The 25295-nt window shown below is 39.0% G+C and overlaps 1 protein-coding gene across 4 annotated transcripts in view; it reads right to left on the bottom strand.

Annotated features, from left to right (window-relative positions):
- FOXN2 (forkhead box N2) overlaps positions 1–24747 on the bottom strand; it is an 87100-nt gene extending 62353 nt beyond the window's left edge. For 2 of the 4 annotated variants that reach the window (XM_070429173.1, XM_070429170.1), the window contains exon 1: positions 24643–24747. The gene's annotated coding sequence lies outside the window, so the exon portion shown is untranslated. Of the gene's footprint in view, positions 1–17347; positions 17548–24363; positions 24453–24642 lie in introns of those variants that run through there. The other 2 variants (XM_070429171.1, XM_070429172.1) reach the window with 2 other exon arrangements.
- Positions 24748–25295: the final 548 nt, after the last annotated feature.

The following is a 25295-nucleotide window of genomic DNA, read 5'->3' as shown; positions in this document are numbered from 1 at the left end:
TCCATCCAAGAATTATGAAAGATAATAGAAACTATAAACAATTTACATTTCTTATTATAGAGTAACTAGTGACCTGGTGCAAGGATTCGTGCACATTGAAAGGAAATTAATTAGAAGGTGGGCGGTGGGATGGGACTGGGCAAGACACGCCCTGGAGCCAACCTCCCTCGGTCCCTCCCCGGCCTGTTGCACCTGGGGTGATACCATGGCTTGAAGGGTGTCTGCAGAGTGAGTGGGATCCCTCCGGCAGGTGGGGTCCCTTGGCCTGGCCTGCAGAAATCGGGCTGAAACTGGCTCTCTGACATCCCCCGAGGGGTCCTAGAGTGTGAGAGGACACTCTGAAAAGTTGTTGTTGTATAGGGTGTGGAACGCAAATGCAAGTGTGCAGTAAACTAGATTCGAGGCCGACAGTGTCCCAACAACAACATAACCCATGCCCAGCCAAAGGTGGATTCGCGTGGCCCCATGAAGTATTGGGCTCCCTCCTCTCTGGTTTCGGGGTGCGTCACCCGAGAACCACCACTGCCAAGTCACTGCAGCTCAGCAGCTCCTGCATTGGGCACCTGCTCCCTGGTGGTCAGTGTGCATCATAGCTACTGATCAGACAGACACTTATATTAGCCTTTTATATATATAGATACCTAAGAAAAATAAAGTACACCTATTCAATCTAATATTTATTTAGTAGTCATTAAACATTACTGTCTTAAAGACTACACGGTAAACAAAAAAGCTTTGTTAAAACTAGTTTTAAAAAAAGCCTAATAACAACTCCATGAAGAAAGTGTATAGATTGGACTTCAGTATCAAATAGATTTAGATTTGAAGTCTGAAAAAACAACAACAAAAAAAACGGTAAAAACAAACAAACAAACAAACAAATATACAAAAAGCTTACTGTAGCCCAGCCAGAGTGGTTCAGTGGTTGAGCGCCAACCAATGTACCTGGAGGTCAGGGTTCGATCCCTGGTCAGGGCGCATGCTGGGGTTACAAGCTCGATCCCCAGTGTGGGGCGTGCAAGAGGCAGCCAGTGATTCTTTATCATTGATGTTTCTCTGTTTCTGTTCTTCTCTCTCTCTCTCTCTCTCTCTCCCTCTCTCCCTCTCCCTTCCTCCCTGAAAGCAATATATATATAAAATAGCTTACTGTAGTTTACATTAGTAACTTGGTAATTTTTTCTTTGTTCTTCTATTTTCCAGTATTTCTGTAATGTGTTCATTATTTTTATAGTTTAAAATAAAATTTAAAAACTCGCCCTGGCCAGTTTGGCTCAGTGGATAGAGTGTCGGCCTGCTGACTGAAGAGTCACAGGTTTGATTCTGGTCAAGGGTACATGCCTGGGTTGTGGGCTCCATCCCCGTAGGGAGTGTGCAGGAGGCAGCCGATGATGATTCTCTCTTGTCACTGATGTTTCTATCTCTCTCTCCCTCCCTCTCTGAAATCAATAAAAATATATTAAAAAAGTAAAAACTCAAGGGGAAAAAGGTAGTGCTAGATTACTTTTAGTTGTAGTGTTTTCATTTCACACAAAAATCAAATCATAAAAAGATTTGGACTTACCGAAGTCCTCAAGTCAAAAACAGAAGCCACCTCATAATTTTAGTACAGCCTATTCTATCACCAAGCTTTTCTGTAACACCAATTAGTTCATGGGTAAATAAGGGAATTATTTTACTACAATATGAAAATTACATTGGTTTGTACATAATTTTTCCCAGCCTATGTTTTTGCACTAAATAAAAACAGCTAAACCCCAAAAAGGCTAACACAGTGGAAAGCAGCAAGCTGCTGAAAACACAGTACTGTACACAGTTCTCATTCAACCCATGTTCTTCCTTTTGGCACAGGTTGGCCAGATGTATTTTCCTGTTAGTGCTTAATGAGCTCTCTTCTCAAAATTTTATGCATTTACTGTGACTTCCATAACCCTGTATTTGCACACACTTCCATCAGGCTAATTTCACCTTTTTAAGTCCTAAATCAACTACATTTTTTATTTGTAAAAAATTTAGAATAGCTTTTAAAATATTCTAGTATTCTTATTAAGATTTATTTTTGTTAGTGCGCTGATTACCAACTTTCAGATGTTTTGGGTGAGTTACCCCAGGAGCTGTACACAATTTTAGTATTGTCAGATATATTTATATGTAATATCACAACAGAAAGGTCTGTAGATTTTATATCCAAATCAAGAAAACTTTAAGCTTTATTTATTTGGAAAATTCTAGATTTATGAGCAACTACTTCTTAAAATGAACTGAAATCATTCAGTAGCAGATCATTAATAATATGTATGAAAGTTTGTTTCATAAAGCAAAACAATTAAATAAAAGGAAATTTAAGCTAGAGATATATTAGTTCCTTTTCTTAATCCTTTAAGAACAATCCTTCAACAAACCACATAATAGTTGTTGCATATAATAAACATCACTCAAAATGAGCATTTAATGCCAAGAGAAAATAAAGTGGGATCTGAAAAAAAAGTGTACTCTAATTTCTTAGGTTTATAACTATCATAACCCAAGTAATGAATACACCCACTAATAAACTAATTTCTAAAACTTAGACATTGCTACCAAAAAAAAGTAGGTAAACATACAAGACAATTTTAGCAAAATACACATTTTGCTAAATGTAGACTCCAAATCTTCTACATTTCAGAAAGAACAGTTTCTTCTCACAGAAGAATTTTTAAAGAGTTTAAATAAACCCAGTACAATCTCTCTAGAACCCCTGCTAGAGCTTCACTGTAGAAGGGCCACGGCAGTATCTTCAGAAGAGGGTTCAGAATTCAAATGTACCATTTTTTCCATAGCTGTGCAGCTCATGCATCTCTCAAGGTGTCTGCATATTATGTTCAATATTACAGTGATAATCTATTCGAGGACAAGAAAAATAAAATGCCATATTAGAATTCTTAGATTGTTTCCCAAAAGATTAGAGGAGAACACTTTTGCTTAAGTTGGTTATTAACACTGGTGTGAGAAGAAATGCATGACAGAGACTAAACAAGAGAAGGAAAACTGAGCCACAAAATTATCTAAAAAATAAAATGCTGTATTATACAGTATTAGAGATGTTGCCCCAAATAACCAAGGAATCTCCTAAACATAAAATGGTACTTATAACCACTTACCACTCTTTTTACCATTCCTTTTTTAATTTCAGACTTTGTAGATCATTTCCCTTCTATTTAAAAAGAGGTCTGCTAGAGAACTTTCAGGTCTTATTTCTTTGAGCATGTGTTTATTTAGCCCTTGTTCTTAAAATATATTTTTGCTAGCTATAGAACTCTAACTTGAATTACGAGTCATAGTTGTTAGACTTATTTTCACTGAGTATATCATTTTGTGGTCTTCTACTTCCATTATTGTTATTGAAACCTAGTAGTCCTTTGAAGGTGTTCTGTGTTTTCTCAAAAAAATTTCTCTTTTATTAACCTCTTTTTATTTTCCATTTTGTTGTCTCTTTGTGTTGCTTTCTGGACTTTTCAGATTTATCTTTCATTATATTAATTTTTATTCAATGGGATCTATTTGCTTTTATCTCTCCCTTAATTTTAATTGCTGTAAATTTTCATTTCTAGAACTTCTGATTTTTTTTACAAAGTGTTTGCTCTTTTCCTCACTTTTAAGTTTTCATTGAATATATTAAAAATACTTATTTTATATTTGACAACTGATAATTCCAAGATGAACTATTTGCAGGTCTGATTTTTCTAATTCTCTTATATTATGCCCTGTTTTCCCTAAATGATTTATACATTTTTATTATAAGATAATCAGTTTCATTAGAACTTCACCAATGGGAATTATTTGATGATGATGATTCATGTTGCTTATGTCAGGCTCCTGAAAGTCACAATCCAGAATCCTTTCACATTCTTAGCTTGAGGTTTAGTGTGAATTCAGGCTGCAAACCAGTGTGAGGGCTGGTTTGTAATAATACATTTTCAGCAGAAATGTTATTTTTCCCATTAGCAGAAATAATCTAGAAAGATCATTTTGTTATCGTTGGTGACACTAAGGGAAAGAACTTCTAGATCACTCTTACACCTAGAATGTATAGACCTATGGAAGTCCAAATTAATGGGGAAGACTATTTCCTGCTTGATGTTCTACCTCGGCTGGGTCTGGGTTTTGCTTCCTAATCCCTGAGCCCCACAAAGCCAGAAAATAGAAGTTCACCTAATTTGGTAATTACCTTCAAGGCAATAGCCAGCTTCAGCACTCAGCTTACCTCTCACTAGGTTTCTAATTAGTGTTCGGTCTAAATATTCTTTATTCTGTGCCAGAACATTGATGCATGTTAGGTTATTTTCAGCAGAAAGGCTGGTCCAGATATTTTGCGGAAAACAGATATTTACATTAGTGTCCAATGGCAATATCTCTAATATGCATTAGCCTGTATGTTAGAGCATTGGTTCTTAAATTTCTTCTGCCTCTGCATACTGGAGGAATTTGATTTACTGCTATCAGTAAGAGTTGCTCATTATGACAGTGATTCCCAACTGGAATTAGGTACAGAGCAATTCCCTGGAGGCTGAAGTTGATTATCAAAAATTCGGTGCAGATTTTTAAAAAGAGGATGCTTTCATCACTTTTAAAAACCATACTCTTTAAATACAGTAAAGCTATTTCAACCCCTTAACTATGATTCAGTCCATAATTATAAACAAGTATTACTCTCTTGATAAAAATAATACTTATAGGGGATGCTAAAGTATATAGGACTATTTGCCAGTTTATCAGTGTTTCTCAAATCAGAATGTCTCAAGGATTTTCCTGGGGGCCACAAGCTTTGTAAATTTTCATTTTTTTGCTTTCATTTCAATAACAGTATAAAAATGTATTTTTACTATTTTCAAAGAGAAAAATAAAAAGACTTAAAACTACTCGAGGGACTAAAGTCAGTGATTCCTCAAAATGGGATCTATAATATTTTTTCTAAAGAAGGATCCATATATTATTTAAGTTAAGAAATATTGCTCCACACTAAAGGCCTCATATTGTTAAGTTTGAGTTACTGGATTAATCTTAGTTCAATATCCTAGTCCTCATTTGTACTGTAGTCACTGTACCTGATTATACAGGTGTATGACCACTTAGCAAAAACCTTTAAGGACAGATACATTTCAGAATTCAGAGTATTTTGGAATTTAGAAAGGGACTACAATGCAAATATATATTACGTGATGTGTCAGTGAAGTCTGAGGCAGCACCCCATAATAAACATGTTAATATTTCTGTAGCAAAATGTATATTCACACTAAAAGGGGGTTAAATAAAGATCACCAATAGTCTTATATCAATTCAGATCATGTTTTGGCAATATGAGAAAACTAGGTTTTCAGAGCATTTAGGATTTCTAAATCATGAGGATGGAATTATACAACCATTATTTACTAGAAAGCCTGATAAATTTCATTAGAATTTCATATAAGATCATACTTAAGAAAGATCAAATAAGGGTAAAGAGCTCACCTTAAGGTTTATAAAGCTAATGCATAAACTTGGTAATTTTTTTCTCCCAACTACTTTGTAGTCTTTTTTTGTCTATTTGTGGCTTAATAGTGGAAGATACAGAATAAGTAAGCTCCTGATAAGCAGAAAATATTATATTATTAGTTCTAAAATGTCAGAAGTACCTAAATGTAATAGGAATTTAAAACTCATTCCAAAGCCAACATATTAGCCAAACTGGATTATGATTACAATGTCTCTTCAGCTAACAATGTGGATAAAAGGTAGAGAGAGAAGTGTAGTAAATTTATATTATTCAGAATAACCTTTCCTGATCCTTTTCTAAGAAGCTTCAAGATGAAATCTCTTACTCCTACTAAACTCATGGCTCTGTTGTCATAGTTGTTAGATTCTATGGTGAAATAGTGTACAACTGTAAAATGAAAGGCTACTTCCTTAAGAAAGAACTTTATATGTTGTTTAACACTAAGAGAAATTAAACAGAAACTTGAGGGGGCAGTATTTTTGAAGTTATAAAGAATAAGCAATTTCATATTATAAAAAACCATAAAAGAGAAATTTAAATCATTATTCTTGATATTATAATCACATCTGGAAGCAGTGAAGCAGAGTGTTAAGAGCCTGACCTGTGAAGATATATGCGTAGGTTCAAATCCCAGCTCTACCAAACAATAGGTTATAAGATCTATCAATTTAGAATTTTAATAGTACCTACTTTCATAAGATTGTTAGTACAAATTAAATGAGAATAAATATAAAACACTTAGAACAGAGGTAGTACAATGAATACTAGCAATAGAGATGGTAATTAATATTATTGTCATTATTAATTTTTTAAAATTATTATTACATTTTTTCCTAAAGTAATAGATTTGCAAATGTTACATTTTTCAAATAAAAAATTATGGAACAGAAAAAAAAATTATGGCACAAAATTTAAAAAATTTTCTGGTATTAAGGATGGGTCTCCCTCATGACCAACGATACCCATTGGCAAAACAGCCAACTGAAATTAGGCCTTTCTCAGAAGGGTGCTGCAATAAGTATCATCATTTTCTTTATGACGCAACTTTCACTTCCTTACTCTATTTTTTTTTAAAAAATATATTTTATTGATTTTTTACAGAGAGGAAGGGAGAGAGATAGAGAGTTAGAAACATCGATGAGAGAGAAACATCGATCAGCTGCCTCTTGCACGCCCCCCACTGGGGATGTGCCTGCAACCAAGGTACATGCCCTTGACCGGAATTGAACCTGGGACCCTTAAGTCCGCAGGCTGACGCTCTATCCGCTGGGCCAAACCGGTTAGGGCCTTACTCTATTTGATGCACTTTTTAGGTTATGTCAATATTTTGCCCAATCATGCAACATGACAGAACCCTTCAAATCTTTCTAGTTAAAATAATATAAAAGAATCTGCTCTGGCCAGCATGGCTCAATTGGTTGGAGCATCATCCTGCAGTCCTTTACACCAAAACGTTGCAGATTCATATCCTCAGGGCACATACTTAGATTGCGGGTTTGATCCCCGGTCAGGGATGGGAGGCAACTGATTGCTGTTTCTCTCTCACATCAATGTTTTTTTCTCTCTCTCTTTCCTCTCTCTAAAATAAATAAAAACATGTCCTTGGGTGAGGAATAATAATAATAATAATAATAATGTAAACTTAAATCACATAAACTTTAAGAACTTTTTCTTAGTATTTTATTATCTAGTGTCTCCCTCTGGCAAAGTCTAAATTCCTTTATTTACAGCTTTGGCTGATAACATTCTTACACACACACACACAAATCATAAAAAATAAAGAAAATAACTACACTATCTCTGAAATAAAAATGTTGAGTTTTCACTAGTAACAACATTCTCAATAACAAAAAGAAAAGATATATGGCAAATATAATGCTATAATCAAAACAGGACAAAAATATAAATGCCTACATATATTGTTATATTCATTTGTATCCAACTAATTCAGAATCTACTATCTTGTTACAAAATTCTTATCATGTTAAAATAGTCAAAATAATATTTTTTCTCTACTCTCAAGATATTACTTATATTGTGAATTTCAAAATTAATCTAAAATACTTTCAAAATATGAGCTCATGAATATAAAATTTAGTGACAAGAAATCAGGCTCTCAGTCCAGCAATTCTCATGAATATAAAGTTAATGTATACTTTAATAAATAATATAGTGCCATAGCAAATCCTATATAATAAAGATGTAATATGCAAATGGTTGTTATGTGGTGAGGTGTAACAACTGACCATGTAACAACTGGATCACGGATCAGCAGGAGGGTGGGGCAGCAAGCTACAAGCGGGTTGTGGAGAGCTACAGGAGTGGGCAGGGCAGCAAGCTATGAGGGGGGTGGGGGAAAGGGAGGTGGGGGAGCTACAGGAGGGTGGGACAGCGGGCAGAGAGCTACTGGAGGGCGGCAGCGAGCTATGGCACATGAATTCGTGTGCAGGGCTACTAGTAAGATACAATTCTAATCAACTCAGTTCTGTTAATGATGTTTAAATACTTTTAAAAAGTGCTTTTCAAATTATATTATTGAATATCTTCATGTCACATTTTTCAATTTTAATTGTTTTTATCTTACCCATATTATAATTACAGCCAAAATCTGTTATTATTTGCAAGATAATGTAATAGTTAAAAATTTATATTTAATCCATTACATTACTAAATAATACTGAAAAAGGATTAAGATCAAAATAAAATATGGTAGTCAATTTTTTATATCCCAAAGCAAATTAATTACAATTAAGTTTTTCCTTGCACCCCTGACACAATCATTGAATATTTCTTTCCTCATTACCCAGAAAGAGTAATAAGGAAAATCAATTTTGCTGTTTCTAAAAAGCTTTTACTACACTGACATGAAAAGGAACCACACCACTACTAGAACTGGGAAGAAGTTGAAACCAACACTTGAGCAATTATACCAAGAGACCCTGAAGACTTGTAGTCAGCCCCATGCTTAAAGCAAAGGATGATTAACCATGAACTACATGGCAACGTCTGGCTTACAGATGTAGTTGTTTATATCTTTTCATCACCTACTAGTCCAACTTCCTACTTAAAATCAGTCTCACTATACTTACTTTAAAAATCTGAATTCCTGAATCATGTGACGAATGATCACTATATTTTTTATTATGTTTAATTAAATGAATCTCCAATTTCTAATTTGGTCAATTTTACATGGTCTTAAGACATTTAGAAATTTTATTTTTATTGACTTGCCATTTCACTTCCCATCAAGAACTTAATGTCATCGGTAAATCAAACAATCTTATAAATGTCAAAAGAGCAACCAGAGATTAGACCCCTCCCCCCACTTCAGATTTGTGGCTTTCCCATACAATCACTTTAAATTAAGCAATATTAAAAACCATTTGATTTGGGCTAAGACACCCTAATAAAGGGAAATAGGCAATCAGTCACTGAATTCAGATTACTAAACAGTGTTTTTCATAGAAAAAATATATATGACAGAGCTTGGCATACCATAGAAATAGAAAATGTGCAATTTTATTAAAACTGCGTGGCAATTATCTCAATTCTTTATTGTAAGTTAAACATTGTCTTTGATTAAGCTATACTATACAATTAAAGAAATTTACATTCAATTTCCCTCTCCTTTCTTCATCTCTAATCTCCTTTAGAACCATTTTTATTTATTAATTACTAGTAGCCTGGTGCACAAAAATTTGTGCACTTGGGGGTGAGGGTGAGGGGTGGGGCCAGACCCGGCAGCCCAACCTGCACCCTCTGTTATGTCCTGGGACCCCGGCCACTCCTGGCCTAAGCACAGGCCTACAGGCTTGGGGCGGCCTGGCTCCCGAGGCCCCATTTTATCAAGAGAACAAAGTTGGCGTTAGTTACAGGCCTCACCAAACCCAGTACACTGCATCTGTGCATACAACTGCCTCGTTCATGTGCCTGCTTCGCCCTTCTGAATTACTAACATCTTGAGAACATAGCTCTGTCTTATCCTGCTTCACCTTCAGTGCCTGGCCTGGTGCCAGGGACCTGAGAGGGTTTGCTGAGTGAGTGAATGAGTGAATGAATGAGCAAGTAAGTGAATGAGCAAGCAGCTACCGGTCGGGATAGTTCACACTCTGCTCTGGGCTTCCCGGCGCAAACCCCGGGCAGTTCCCGCCCTGCTCCCAGCGGCCCCACTCCCCTCTCCCAGCTGCATAGTTTGCGCAGGGCAAAGGCAACCCCGGTGTGCGTGTTGGCAGATCGGTGCATTAGCACCTGCCAGCCTCAGATCCCCGAGGGAGGGCCGTTTGTGGGCGTGGCTAGTGGCGGATCGCTGTGGTCCAGCCCGTCAGCCCTGGGTCGGGTCCCATACGGGCCGCCTGCTGACCGGGTCGCAGATAGCAGGCCCAGTTGGCAGCGGGGCAGGCAGGATGGCGCTGTCCCGCCCTGCCTGCAGTATGCAAATTAGCCACCATCTTTGTTGGTGGTTAACCGCCATCTTGGTTGGCAGTTAATTTGCATATCGTCCTGATTAGCCAATGGGAAGCGTATTGGAGGTACGGTTAATTACCCTATTTGTCTTTAATTAGATAGGATAATGAGGTACCATTTCTCAAGACTGAAAGCCATTGCATTATATTTCCTATATTTTTTCAACAGTACACTAAGTTTATTATAATAAGCTCAACATAAAATATTTTAGCAGTTTACAGATACTAATTATTTTCTAAATCTTGGGAGTTATTCCTTTTCTTAAAAGGAAAACAATTTTCTTCTTGTTAATTTATCACATCAGTAGCAAAAATCAAGTGTAACATTTATTGAGCACATACTATCTGCAAGGCTTTGTGTAATAAACCTAACAAATGCTAAAACTTTAAAGATATTCTATTAACTCAAAATATCTGTTAACTTTGGTAACCCTCAATAGAAAAAAAGACATATAAAAGGAACTCACAACCTTTTCTATTGAATTAACAATACATTCTTTGTTTTTATTAAGATTCTCAATTATAAATACTGTCCATCCCATAAAATCCAATTCTGAGATTAGGGGGTAGATTCAAATCCCAAATGTACTGCAACAAGACGTATGTTTGATTATAATGCTACATGATGTCATGTATCCAGGACAACTGAAGCATTATGGTCTCTTAGGGATAAAACTGCCTCTTGGTCATAGATTTAGGTGACACAGCATGTGATCCATTGTCTCTAAACAAAAAATGTGTGCAGCTGTATTTTCCAGTCAAGAAAGGGGGGTGAGGAGCAAAATACAAAAGGGTCAAAGATTTGTTTCATAGGGAAACTGTTTTTCAAATAGGGGTAAAAAAAAGAAAGAAAATTGAGTGGGGGGGAAAAAACCTTTCTCCAACTCATACTAAAAGCAGAAAACACTAAAATCTGGGGGAGAAAAATCTGTTGTGGTAACCTACTGAATCCACTTTTCTCCTACACTAACTTGCCCAGATACACTGTGGAAACCATGGCTTAAATGCCACTTCTATCTAAATAATTTTGTACTCTTTGTACACAGTATATAGAGTTCTCCTATACATTGTTGCAGCATTTGCCTCAAAAAAACAACAACAACAAAAACAAACAAAAAAAACAACACCAAAAGTCTCAATTGTTCATCAGTTTCTTGGGGAAGTTAAAATGAAGCAATAGCTTTATTTTTTTTTTTTTTTAAAAAAGAACACATTTGCTTATAAGCAGTAACAAACCTGATATTTTCTGCATAAAGATCAAATACTTCTTTTTATAATGAATCCCTAGCATAGGTAACTCTGTCTTTCACACAGAAATACTGATTTTAAAAAGCAGTGCCACAAGATATCTAAATTGAGTGAAAATGGTTTTCACTAATAAAAAGTTATTTCGAATAAATGTTAAAAAAGTTGATGACACAATAACTTGTAAACTTTCATCAGTATCTAAAACATAACACTAATTACTTTATATGTTATTAAATACAATGACAGAAAAGAAGCACTACTAGCTCTCAAGAGTAAATCTAGTTTAGAAACTCATCTCCTCAAACTTTGGGATAGCAATCGATGTGGTGTCCAAACAAAAATATTTTGGAGGCTGAAAAAATTGATCGCACAGAAATAATAAAACAAAAATAATCAGTAATGAAATTAGAAGTAATATCATCTGTGCTACAAACCATATAGTGACCAGTTAGCCAGCCAACCAGCACTTTGGTTCTTTGAGAGCCTTGTACTCTGCACTTGTATAATAACGTGGAAAAGGAACAAAGTAACAGAAACCTAAAAGTCAACAGATCCAATGTCCCAGAGTACAAAGTATGGTTAGCATTGGAATAGAGACAGCTGGTATTCTTTGTTGTCAAGATTTATTTCTGTGTAAGATTATTTTCAATGCCTTGAACATAAGCCATTATTAGTCAGCCATGGAGTAAATCTCTCCCAGCCAATTAAATTCCACTGAAAATAAGCATTTTTTAAAAGCACACTCATGATCAGAAATACATTAAATAAAAGTATAAAACGGCATCTTACCAATAAGTTCCTTGTATCAAATTTGGAAAGCAAGAGTAAAACTTGGTATAGTAAAACTATACTGGTTGATTTAATATACTGATTTTATATGTATTTCTAAAACAACACAAAACTACAATTAATTTAACACAGAATTAAGTTCATAAGGACTAAACGGACCCTATATGTACACTTACTGAAGTAAAATATATTTTATTTGTTATTTAGATGATCTCCAGAGCATTTTAGAAAGTAACGCTTACCCTAATGAACATTCAAGTTCCTAAATAAATTTGAATGGAATATAACCTAAATTCTAAGTAGCCATATTAACAGCAACTATATACAGTTCAGTAATCTAGTTGTCACTACTAGGAGACAGGATCAGCAATAGAGTTGATGGTAGTTCTACTTGATAATATAAAGAATACTGAAAGGGAAAAGGACTATTTTTATTCTTAGAGATCAATGTATGTCATGATTTTTTTTTGGTAGGGTTTATGTTGCTGTTTTGACCTATTGAGTTTGAGATGTTTGTGAGACAATCAAGTGGAGTGGGTATTTGGGATACATGTGATCTAAAGTTTAGGAGACAGGTCTGGTCTGGAGATAGATTTTGGAGTATTAATATCTGTAATCTGCCCATCTCTCTCCATTTTCATGGTCCACTATGCTCCAGGTCAACAGTATCTCTCATCTTAACCAGTCCACATAAATGGTACGCCCCTGTGGTTGTGTTCTGCACACACACACACAGTGGCTCCGATAGTATCTTCCTAAAAGAACAACCAGAGAGTCGAGCCCCCATTTCTGATTTGTGGCTTTCCTATCCAAAAGTCTAGTCTCCTTGCATCTATGCGTGATCCTCTTTTTTCTCTAGAACAAAATGTAACTAGAATAATCTTGTAAAATGCAACTCTGACAGTGTCCCTTTCTTGCTCAAATCATCAAGGGAACCCTTGGATCAAAATGTAGGTTAGTTCTTGACATGGTATATGAGAGGTCTGCATAACTTTGCCCCTGTGTAATCTCTCTGAACACATCTTTTGTCACTCTTTCCCTTGTCTCCCCACTTTAGATTTCTGAAAAGGCCTTGCTTTCTCCTTCTTCGGTGCTGGGGTCCAACCCCAGCAGGTTCAGGGGTCCCCAAAGGTGTGGACGGAGTCGGCAAAGAATGAATGACATGGAAACTGGTTTCAGTTCATCAGCATAGCGAGGTTCTCCCTCCAGGATCTCCAACCAAGTTCTGGTCAGGATCTCCAACCAAGTTCTGGTGCCATGTTCTCTCGCTAGGTTCTCCAGCCAGGTTCTCCAGCCAGGTTCAGTCACCAGGTTCTTTAGCAAGGTTCTGTCCAGGTTCTTTTGCCATGTTCTGTCTAGGTTCTCCAGTGAAGTTCTGTAGCCAGGTTCTGTCCAGGATCTTTTGCCATGTTCTCCGGCTAGGTTCTGGTTAGGATCTGATGAGGATCTGATGAGGATCTGATGAGGAGCTGATGAGGATCTGATGATTATTGTCTTGTTACATCCGTATTTATACCAGCCGATTTTAATCCTGTCAATTTCTATTACAAAGGTTGGGGCGTTTCTTATCTCCATTCCAGGGAGTAAAGATTATGTAGCTTAACTACCCGCCTGGCACTTAATTAAGGGGTTGTATCCCCTCCCTAACCTCAGGGAAAAATCCCCACCTGGGGAAACAACCTTTCTCGGAGAGGTGACCTTGGTTAAAATACATAGCGCCAAGAAGGTGAGCAAACATATTAAGAACAGTATGCCATATATGCCAGGTCCCTTGAAACAGCAAGGATGGACCGGCTCCCGGCACTTCGGGGCCTTTACAAATGCTACCCCCTTTGCCTAAAATACTCTTCATTTCACCTAGCCCTGGCTAACTATTTATCACTCAATCTCAGCTTTAAAATCTTAAGGGAAACCTTCTCTAACATCCCACACTAGAGGGGACTCCAAATTATATTCTTTCATAATATCCTGTACTCTTTGATAACATTTATCACACCTAGGATGGTTTAATACACATCTTTTCCTGACTTACTGAAACCTCCATAAGGCAGATTTGGTTGTCTGTTTTGCTTACTGCTCAAATTATTTGTTGTCTAACAGATCTTGGTTCTACCTGTGCCACTACATAACTCTGACATCTATTAAATGAGATGAATGGGCTTTCATTCTATAATAATCTAGATGCTATTAAAAACTGAAATCCAAATACTACTAGCTTTCCTGCAAATACATACATGGTAAAATGTACAATTCCTACCTATATGTACATTTCCTACATGCCTGAGTGTATGTGTCTAAATTATGTACGTACAAAGGTAAGAACTAGTACTTTCGTATATGTGCTGTTTTAAGTGTTTCACTAGTATTAACTCCTTTAATCTTCATAACAGCCTTACCAGGTAGTTGCTATTAGTAGTGCCCATTTTCTATATGGAAAGATACATAGAGATTAAATGATATGCCCAATATCACAAACCTTGAAGTGGCACAACAGGAATACAAGTTCAGGAAATATAGCTCCAGAACTCACATTCTTCATACTACACTAGCTGACATCCTGCCTAGATAGCTTCAGAACTACAAAAGAAAGACCGAAAAAAAAGTACATACTACCATCAATAAATCTGACTCAATATCTACATCCTCAAGCAAATTCTCCTCTACTTGAAGTTAATGCAAACTAGACTAATCTTGTTCAAATACTTCCTTTGTGTTTCTCTACTTATATGCTTGCTCCTGCTATTCTAAATCCAATTGTTTACACCTTGCCTACTACCATTCAACCAAAGGCCTAAACCCAGTGACAACTCCTCCATGTAATTTCCACCCAAACATCTTTTAGAGGTATTTTTCTCTCCCCTACTATGTCCAATTGCATTTATATATCTTCTTTTTTACTGTAGTTGTTTTTGTGTCTATAGCTCAAAAGAAACAATAGACACAAATTACTTTATAAACAGTAAAATTCTACACCTTATAAAATACTTAATCCAGACTAAACAGAAAAACACAGAGGAAAATAAAAAATATCAATGAACACAACACCCCCAAGCAGATTGCTTCAAGCAAGTACAACCTGGCTCTAACTTGCTGCCAACTGGATTAAAAATGCAAAGGGAAAATTATACCCAAATGTACCACATCATTACATTTTCTTTAACTAAACAAAGGAAATATATTTGATCAAACTATACGTTAAAAAAATTGAGTGAAATGTGATACTTATTTAAAAAATAGTTACTGAGCAATTAACATTCAAGTACAAAATACTATGCTAGATACTATGTTTTCCATTCTGCTTTGTGATCTTTTCACTTCCTAAATTTCAGTTCTCCACTTAAGAAGGATTACTGATATACCATTAATATAGTAAACCTCTATCATGACTGTAAAATCCACCCCACCCCATCCCACTGCTCAGGAAAGATTAGTTCCTACTCTGTGTTCCCACAGTACTCTTGAATCTGTGTCTAGAAGGGTTTTGTCTCATACTGCTATTATTAACTCACATGTACCTCATTCCTAACAGGAAGCATTTGGTATTTGTCAAATGAGTATTTTCACCTTGTATAAATTGTTTAAATCTTTTTGTTCTTCTAAACATGAAAAGAATTTCCCATTAAGCTTTCTAATTATTTTGTATTTCTGAATTATCTTTATATAAAGCAGCGGTTCTCAACCTGTGGGTCGTGACCATTGGAAAACACATATAGCATATCAGATATTTACATTATGATTCATAACAGTAGCAAAATTACAGTTATGAAGTAGCAATGAAAATAATTTTATGGTTAGGGGCCACCACAACATGAGGAACTGTATTAAAGGGTCGTGCATTAGGAAGGTTGAGAACCACTGAATTAAAGGAAAACCAATAGATAAAATTCTCAGAACTCTAGTCAATCAATATTAAGCTGTTAAGCCAAATTCTTTCTCCATAATTTAAGAACAGTCCTAGGTATACATAATGCAATTTAGCTTTTAAATACTGGAAAATAGCTAAAGCATTAAATGTCAAAGCAATTAACACTTGTGTATTTGCAACAGAAGGACAATACCATGACCCTTTACTGTATTCTCTACTCCTTGCTGTGGACAGAACAAGAAGCGAGCATCTCAACTTGGCAAATATCCATTTTTCAAAGGCTTCACGTTACAATACAAAGAATATAAATTTTCAAAGTTGGACAAACTTGGGTTCAAATACCCAATACTGCATTGACATATCATCTCATTATCTGTTTATCTATAAGAATAAAACACTTCCCTAGAATTTTTATGGGAATTAAATTACATACTCATGTGACTAGTATAATACCATGCTAGAACATAGTAGACACTCAATACAAGGTAGTAATTAAATAATTAATGATTATTAATATTCTTCCCTTTTTTCTGTATTTCCTCTTTTAAGGTAAAGAAACAAACTATAAGAATATAAGTTTATCAACTTCCTGAATTCTCTACCTCCAAAGTTATTAATATAATTTAAAATTTTACATTAATTGTGTCAAAATTCTAATTTAAATATTAAATTATGCTAAGTGGGCTATTCAATATAGTATGAAAGGTATAACTGTACTAATACACTTTAGAAAGAATTTCAATAAGAGTTCAAAGAGTGTTTTGTAGTTAACCGAGTTAATTATAAAAACAAAGAACTGAAAACCTCATTCAACAGGTCTTTAGTCAGATTTTATTCTCCAATAAAATTGTTATTTTTTAATTAATATTCCCATTGTTAAAATGGCATCACTTTTTTACTCTTCTATTAAGTATAAGTGACTTCCTTCCAAAAAAAGTTTATCATCAGTTTCAAAATTTTGATTAATGTTCTTTATTTAACTCGACCTCATTTTCTTTTTCATAAATAATCATAGCATCTCATAAAGAAGAGAGCTCAGGGTCTATTCTTTTCCTAATGTGTTTTTCCCAACATACCTTTTAAACTACTTCTCAGGGTAAAAAAAGCTAAGTGGCAAAACTACCAAATACCTATGAAAATAGGGATTGGGCCTAAACTGGCAGTCGGATATCCCTCTCACATACCGGGACTGCTGGCTCCCAACCGCTTGCCTACCTGCCTGATTGCCCCAAACCACTTCTGCCTGCCAGCCTGATCACCCCCTAACCACTCCCCTGCCAGCCTGATTGACGCCTAACTGCCCTCTCCTGCCAGCCCGGTTGCCCCCAACTGCCCTCCCCTGCAGGTCTGGTCCCCCCCAACTGCCCTCCCCTGCCAGCCTGGTCGCCCCTAACTGCCCTCCCCTGCTGGCCATCTTGACCACATGGGGGCGGCCATCTTGTGTGAGGGTGTGTCAGTTAATTTGTGTATTACCTCTTCATTATATAGGATTATTGCTGAGGTCCAACCCCAGCAGGTCCAGGGATTCCCAAAGGTGTGGACGGAGTTGGCGAAGAATGAATAACATGGAAACTGGTTTCAGTTCATCAGCATAGCGAGGTTCTCCCTCCAGGATCTCCAGCGAAGTTCTGGTTAGGATCTCCAGCCAGGTGCTGTGTCCATGTTCTCTTGCTAGGTTCTCCAGCCAAAGTTCTATCCAGGTTCTCCTGACATGTTCTGTCTAGGTTTTCCAGCCAAGATCTGTAGCCAGGTTCTGTCCAGGATCTTTTGCCATATTCTCTCGCTAGGTTCTGTCTCTAGGTTCTGTCTAGGATCTCCAGCCAAGTCCTGTCTCTAGGTTCTGTGTAGGATCTCCAGCCAAGTCCTGTCTCTTGGTTCTCTCTCTTGTTGTCTTGTTACATCTGTATTTATACCAGTTGATTTTAATCCTGTCAATTTCTATTGCAAAGGTTAGGGCGTTTCTTATCTCCATTCCAGGGAGTAAAGATTATGTAGCTTAAGGGTGATTGTTTGTAGTTAAAGTGATTAACTACCCGCCTGGCACTTAGTTAAGAGGTTTTATCCCCTCCTTAACTTCAGGGAAAAATCCCTACCTGGGAAAACAACCTTTCTCGGAGAGGTGACCTTGGTTAAAACACATAGCGCTAAAGGGAGCAAACATATTAAGAACAGTATGCCATGTACGCCAGGTCCCTTGAAACATATGCTGTGCAGATGTTTCTTCTCTGCAGCGACTGTGTCAAGCAGCAAGGATGGACCGGCTCCCGGCAAATGGATGGACCGGCTCCCGGCAGATTATGTTTATAAGTGCCATTAAAATCAAGGCCTTTATCGAGAGGATACATTTTATTTTATGTTGCCCTGGCCGGTGTAGCTCAGTTGGAGCATCATTCCGTGCAATGAAGGGTTGCAGGTTCTATTCCCGGTTGGGGCACATATCCAGATTGCAGGTTTGATCCCCAATTAGGATGCATATGTGAGGCAACTGATTGATGTTTCTATCTCACATTGACGTTTCTCTCTTCCCCCTCCCTCCCATTCCCTCTGAAAAGCAATGGAGTGTATTAACACTCCTCAGGAGTGTATTAACAAAACAACAAAAAAATTCTACTCCATGTATAAATCAGGCAGACTCCAAAAGAGTAGAAATGAAGAATCTTGCTCACCACTATATTCTTAGCACTTAAATACAGTAGCTGCTCAATAAATAGCTATCCAAGTTTAAATGTTTATTTATTGAAAAGAAAATTAGGTTGAGGAAAATAAAAAATACATGAATCTGCCCTGCCCAGTGCAGCTCAGTTGGTTGGAGTGTCATCCCGTACGTACACCTGAAAGTTTCGGGTTTGATTCCTGGTCCGACCCATACCTAGGTTGCAGGTTTGATCCCCATTGGGGCATATACAGGAGGCAACTGATCAATGTTTCTCTCTCCCCACCCCCCTCTCTCTGAAGGCAATTAAAAAACAAGTACATGAATCTAGGTTAAGGCCTAGAGCATGGACTGTGCTTAGTGACTTGCATCCAGAGTAGAATATGGAATGAGTGGATATGGGGGTGAAACCTGGCAAACAAAGACCTCAAAAAGGTGATCATGGTTAACATAATTTTATCACATTATTTGCAAGTAACCTTGATATACTGTGATGAGAATGGCTCTTTACCTCTGTTGTCTTGCTCCCTAAAAACCATGACTCCAGTCTAATCAAGAAGAAAACATCAGAGATATCACCTCATACCTGTCAGAATGGCTATCATCAATAAATCAACAAACAAGTACTGGTGAGAATGTGAAGAAAAGGAAACCCTCATGCACTGTTGGGGAATGCAGATGGGTGCAGCCATTGTAGAAATCAATACGGAGTAACCTTAAAAAATTAGGATGGCCTGCGGACATCCCCGAGGGGTCCTGGATTACAAGAGGGCACAGGCTAGGCTGAGGGACCCACCGGTGCATGACTGGGGCCGGGGAGGGACCATAGGAGGGTTCCGGGGCGTGTCCAACCCGTCTAGCCCAGTCCTGATCACCCGGACCCCAGCAGCAAGCTAACCTACTGGTTGGAGCGTCTGCCCCGTGGTGGTCAGTGCGCATCATAGTGACTGGCTTTTATTATATAGGATAGCCAAGATTTGGAAGCAGCCCAAGTGCCCATCAGTAGATGAGTGGATAAAAAAGCTGTGGTACATTTACACAACGTACTACTACTCAGCCATAAAAAAGGAAGGAAATCTTAACTTTTGTGACAGTGATGAATGGACCTGGAGACAATTATGCTAAGTGAAATAAGCTAGTCAGAAAAACAAGTACCATATTAAGTGAAACCTAATGAACAAAATAAACAAAGTGGAGATAGTCTTATGGATACAGAGAACAGACTGACAGCAATAAGGCAAGGGGCTGAGGGCTAGGTGAAAAGGGTGACTCAGGGACACAGATAATAGTATGGTGATTGCCAGAGAGAAGGGAAGGTGGGGAGAGATAGAAGAGGATAAAGCGAATGGGAGGATAAATGGTGATGGACGGAGACTTGATTGGAGTGGTAAACAAACAATACAACATGTAGGTGATATATTGCAGAACTGTGCACCTGAAACTTGTATAATTTTGTTAATCAGTTTCACCCCAATAAATTCAATTTAAAAAAATTTTTTAAATCTCAATCGAGGAGCATTCTATAAAATTTCTGACTAGTACTCCTCAAAATTGTTATAGTCATCGAAAACAAGAAAAGTATGAGAAACTGGAATTCTGGAACCAAAAATGGGCACTAAAGGAAAACTACTGAAATCTGAATAAAGTGTGTAGTTTAATAGTAATGTAGCAATTTTGTTTCCTTAGTTGAGACAAATGTACCATAGTAATGTAAGAAATTAACAAGAGGAAAACTGGATGAGGTATTACTCTATGTACTATCTTGCAACTTTCTGTAAATGTAAACTAGCCTAAAAAAAAAAGTTTATTTAAATTTTAAAAAGTTTAGGATAAGGGAAGTAAGGAATACATAAATCAAAATCCCTTGGAAGAAAATAATAACAAACATTATTTTGGTCCCTTTATATTTGGTGGTAAAAATAGAGATAGCATTCTCATACAGTGGAAATAAAGTTATTAAAACAATACCATAGTTATTATACAATTCTATAATATTAATTATGAAGTCATGTGACCAAAGCAAATGCCCCCTGAATTCTAATTTCTCACAATATCTTTTTCTCAGTCCTCAACACTTCAATTATTAACTCTATGACAAAAATTCCTAACATCAGCTGTCAGCTCTATATTGACTGAATTATCCCACACTTCCAGCTTCTAGTCACTAAAGGTCAAATTCACCTTACACTCAACTAAACTCACCACCCTCTTTGTGATGTTCCCCTTCTAAATCTCCTTCTCAGTCATTTTTTTTTTCAATAGATCTCTTCCCTTCTCCGTCCTCTTCAGTCCCACAGTTAATAATTAGTCCTACACATTGCTGTCAAATGAACCTCCCTCAAATAAGGATTTTATCACATCATTCCAGGCTCAAATGCCATATTTAAGTTCAGAAGTGATGTTTTCAAGGCCATCCATAATTGTTTATTCTTTTGTACCCATCACATATAAAAAAAGACCTTTCCATCATCTCTCTACCTTATAACGTAAGTCCTGCTTTTCCTTTATTCACAAAATAATAAAATATCCCACTAAGCATATAACATATATCTGAGAAGATAAGATTTTATAATCTTCTTGGAGTAATAAAACTTAAAAAGATAACTAATAACATGGGAATTTGTCTATTCAAGGATGGATCCTCAGTTCCTGTAAGAGTGCCTGGCACATGGTAGGTGCTGAAAAAAAATTTATTAAATGAAAACAAGGCAGTAAAGAATGTTACAGTCAAAAGAATTTGGTGTTATTAGTGATGAGAGTTTTCAGTTGGAGAGAGAAAGGCAGATCTAAAATTGTATTATTTTAAGGCTCTCTGGGCAATCAAAATTACAACTAAACCTCAAGCTTGAGCAGATCTTCAGCAGTTAAGAGGATGTGTGCAGGTGCACGTCAACAGAAAAATGTTATATCAACAAAGGTAAAAAAAAAAGAAGTAAAACTGGTATATCATGTTGAAGTAGTGAATAAACAGTTCTTATAGGTTAGTGGAAAAGATGGGAGAAGACAGGAACCAAAGTTTGAAAAGTCTTGAGAAGAAATTTGGTATTCATGCTTGATCCTCAGGAAGATTAATTTAATGGGAGTAAAACTTTAGAAAGCAGGAGAGCCCTATTTCTTCAAGAAGCCTCCCCTATCTACTCAAACCTCTAGTTTTCTTTCCCTCTTAACTTACAGCACCTGCCTGCATCATACAATTTAACTCCTAAATATATCACCTCACAATGTAAACTCACTTTCACATGTTAACACATTGCGTACCGCATAGAAATCTCTAAGACATACGCCAGGGACTGCACGTTTTTGGGCAAACTGCACGTTATTTAAATCATCATAATGCACTTTAAGTGTTGTTTTTCAATAATTATAACATTTTTATTTACAAAAACAATTAAACAATTAAAGTTCCTAGTACTTTTTTAACGTATGGTACTGCGTAAAACATTTTCCTCTATGAAGAGGGACCAAACAAAATTTACCTAAGTATCTAGATTCGCTCCTTTTTCCATGGGCGTGAAAAACGAGAACACTCGTGAGCGGTCCTTAACAGATGGTGCACGAAACACGAGAAAACTCCTGAGCGGTAATGTGTTAATCTAGTCTCTTCAACCTAAGACTAGGGATCAAATCTTAGGCCTCTTTTTCTTCCCTAAGAAATCAGCAAAGCATTAGACCTTCAAAAGTTTGTTTTTGGAGGACCTTTTTGCACTTATGCAAAAATGACAACTGAAGAGCAACACATACATAGCTAAGCTATAAACTGGCATAAGAACAAGACTATTTTTTAAAGTTTCATTTGATAGTCAGATCCCATAACTAATAATGTAGTTATCTTCCAGTGTATGTTTTCAATGCTTTCTGCTTTATGTAAGTATTTCATTACCTCATTTACTTTTCTTTCTCACCTAAGCATTGCTCTCAGTGGTCAGTACACATACTCATTTCTCAATCCCATTATCTTTTCTGCACTGAAGCCTTCCTGATATTTTTATCTGTTAACTTCATTAAGAACCATTATCATGGTGTAATTAAAACTCTAATAAATGTTGCTGCTATAATTTCTCTACACAATTCTAAATGTTTCTAAATTTCTCTAGACAGCCTTAATGTTTCCTGTGGTTTAGCACTCTTCAAGTAAAACTGGTTAAATAAAAACATATGTTATGGAAACAATTCAAATACACAATGTATTCACAAAAAGAAACATGATGCTTTAGTAACCAGGGATTGTATTTAAATTCTAAAAGTTTCCAAATGCTCCAAAAGTTTAGATTTTAAAGTTTTAAATCTTTTGACATTTAATTTTTATATAGTCTAAAAATTAATTTTCATTCCCTTAAAATCTGTCCATGTTAGCATTCTTATTAATACCTTTCAAAATAAAAAACTTAAGAAAGTATGCATACCTAAATCAAACGAGCGTTTATTTCAGCCCTAAACAAGTATTTTCAACGGTTATAATCTTTTCAGGTCACGACTTTTTTGTAAAAAGAATGTGATTATTGATGATTACACCAGAACCTCTCACTAATGGCTCTAAAATTCAAACATCGCCCCAACTCCCGAGGTAGGAAACTCCATCCATAATGTACCATTCTATCCCCCACTACTCTTTAATGGGTACTTCATGCTGCTGAGATTTTAAAAATGAATCACCAAAACGGCAAAGGACGGCAAAAATGTCAACATATACCTTACAAGGACTGCAAGGAAACAGATAAGTCTTTCGATTCGGACATGTACAGTTCAGCTTTTTCCACTTCCCCATCTCAGAAAACACCAAAATAAATGTGGATGGAAAGCCACGGCACGGTTACAAAGCCCCCGGCTACCAGCGAAGTGCCACCCTAGTGGCACTAGGACAATCTCTAACACTCCGCCGGCCACGTGGCTGTCACAATTAGGAGGACCGGAGAAACGGCGTAAACTAACCAGAAATAAATAATCGCACTCCTCCCCCCGCCTCGGAGTTCGGGTAGAAGCAAGTATGTGTCATTTCTTTGCATTTAAAGACTTTTTTCCTGTAAGGAGGAAACTAAGTCCAGAGGCCGCTACAAAGAGACTTGAAGTCGAAACCGGGTCAAAGGAGATGCCGAGAGTGTGCCTCCAATGAACTGGGTGCCCCAACTCCCCTGAGCTGTGGTGGGAAAAAGCATCCCGAAAAAGGGTCAAAGGGGTGGAGTTGAGGAAGATGGAGCACAGGCACAGGGGCCGCTTTCCCCGGACTCCCACCGCCCGCCCCGGTTCCAGACTCGCTGCGGCGGCGGCCGTGGGGCAAACTGGAGGCGTAAGAGCCGCACGCACGCCCTCCCAGCTCACACCCAGGAGGGAAGACCGAGGGCAGAGGTAACCGCGGCCCCAAGAGCGCAGGCGAACAGGAAGTGTCCATTTTGTAGCGCTGAAACACTAACTCCCATCCCACCTCGACAGCCACCCTCGGAGGCCCCCAGGGCGTCCGCCGGAGGAGGAGCCAGAGGGTGCCGGGGTCGGCCACCCCCACATCCGGGACCCGAACCCGGCCACCCCAATGCCCCGGCACCCAACCGCCCGAAGTTCACTCCTGGCGGCGCCTTCCTGGACGCTACTTGGCCGGGCTCAGCCTGAGTCCGCCCGGGGCCGGGCGAGGACTCCGCGCCCGGCAGGTCTGGCTCCAAGACGAGCCAGGGGAAGGGGCGTTGCAAAGACTCCGGGGGGGGCTCGGGGCAGCCACTTCCTCACACAGCGGATTCTCCCCAGTCGAACCCCAAGCGTCCTCGGGGTCACCTCCAGCCTTTCCCGAGAGACGGCACCCTTCGCCACAGTTTCCTCCGCGCGACACCCGCTCCCGGGCGGCCAATACCTTCCAGGGAAAACTCCGAACTCCTCCCGGAGCCGCACTCCCGTCAGTTCGACGCCCCCGGGGAGCCCACACACCACCCAAGCGGCGCTCTGGGGAGATCCCCGAGCCGGAGCCAAATCCTCAGGACGAAAATGTCCGGGCGCGTCACGGGACAGCCGCCTCCGGGCCCCACGCCCGGCGCTGGCCGCACGCGCTGCTTGTGCCCGGGAGCTGCGCCGCGACCCCGGGCGGGGAGCGCGGACGCCGGACGGAGAGGGCGCCGTTCCACCTGGGACTCACCGTCAGCTCGGCCGCCGCGGCGGGGAGGCAAGGGACGGGAAGGGGAAGACACAATATGGCAGAGCACCGCAGCTGCTCCCGGCAGTTTCCAGCACCCGCCTCCGGGAAGACGCGGCCACGAGCAGGCAGCAGCAGCTGCGGTGCCGGCCGCGGCAGTACCACATCCCCCCCTCCCGCTGGCTTCCTCCCTCTCCCCCCGCCCTTCCCCCCGCTGCCATGGCAACGTGGCGCCAAGGAGATTAGCCCCGCCCCTCCCTCCCTCGGTTCCCGCCTCCCTCAGCCTCTCGGGAGGAGCGCTCGGCCCGCCCCTTCCCGTCCCCGCCCACCTCAGCTGAAGGGCCGGGCTCGGACCCGGAGGCGGCCCAGGAGGGCGGGTAGGGGAAGTAGGGGGCTGCGGTGTCCGGAAGGGCGGGGCTCGCACGGAAGGTAGGGCGGAGACGTGGTGGGCCAGGGCGGGTTTCGGTCTGAGGAGAAGCTGGGGAAGGCGGGAAAATGGAAAGGCCTCGCGTCCCGGGAAGGACCTATAGGAGTGCGGCGGGGCGCGGCGCGGCCGCTGACTGGCCGAGGAGGCGCGGGGCGGGGCGGGGCGGGGCGAGGGTGGCTGTCCCGGCCGGTCGTACCGGGACCGCGAAGCCGGTGCTGGCCCTGCAGGG

Source organism: Myotis yumanensis, unplaced genomic scaffold, assembly GCF_028538775.1.
Source record: "Myotis yumanensis isolate MYYU_CA2020_CCGP unplaced genomic scaffold, mMyoYum1.0.hap1 SCAF_11, whole genome shotgun sequence".
Taxonomy (NCBI): domain Eukaryota; kingdom Metazoa; phylum Chordata; class Mammalia; order Chiroptera; family Vespertilionidae; genus Myotis; species Myotis yumanensis.
This window is presented reverse-complemented; position numbering and strand designations above follow the sequence as displayed.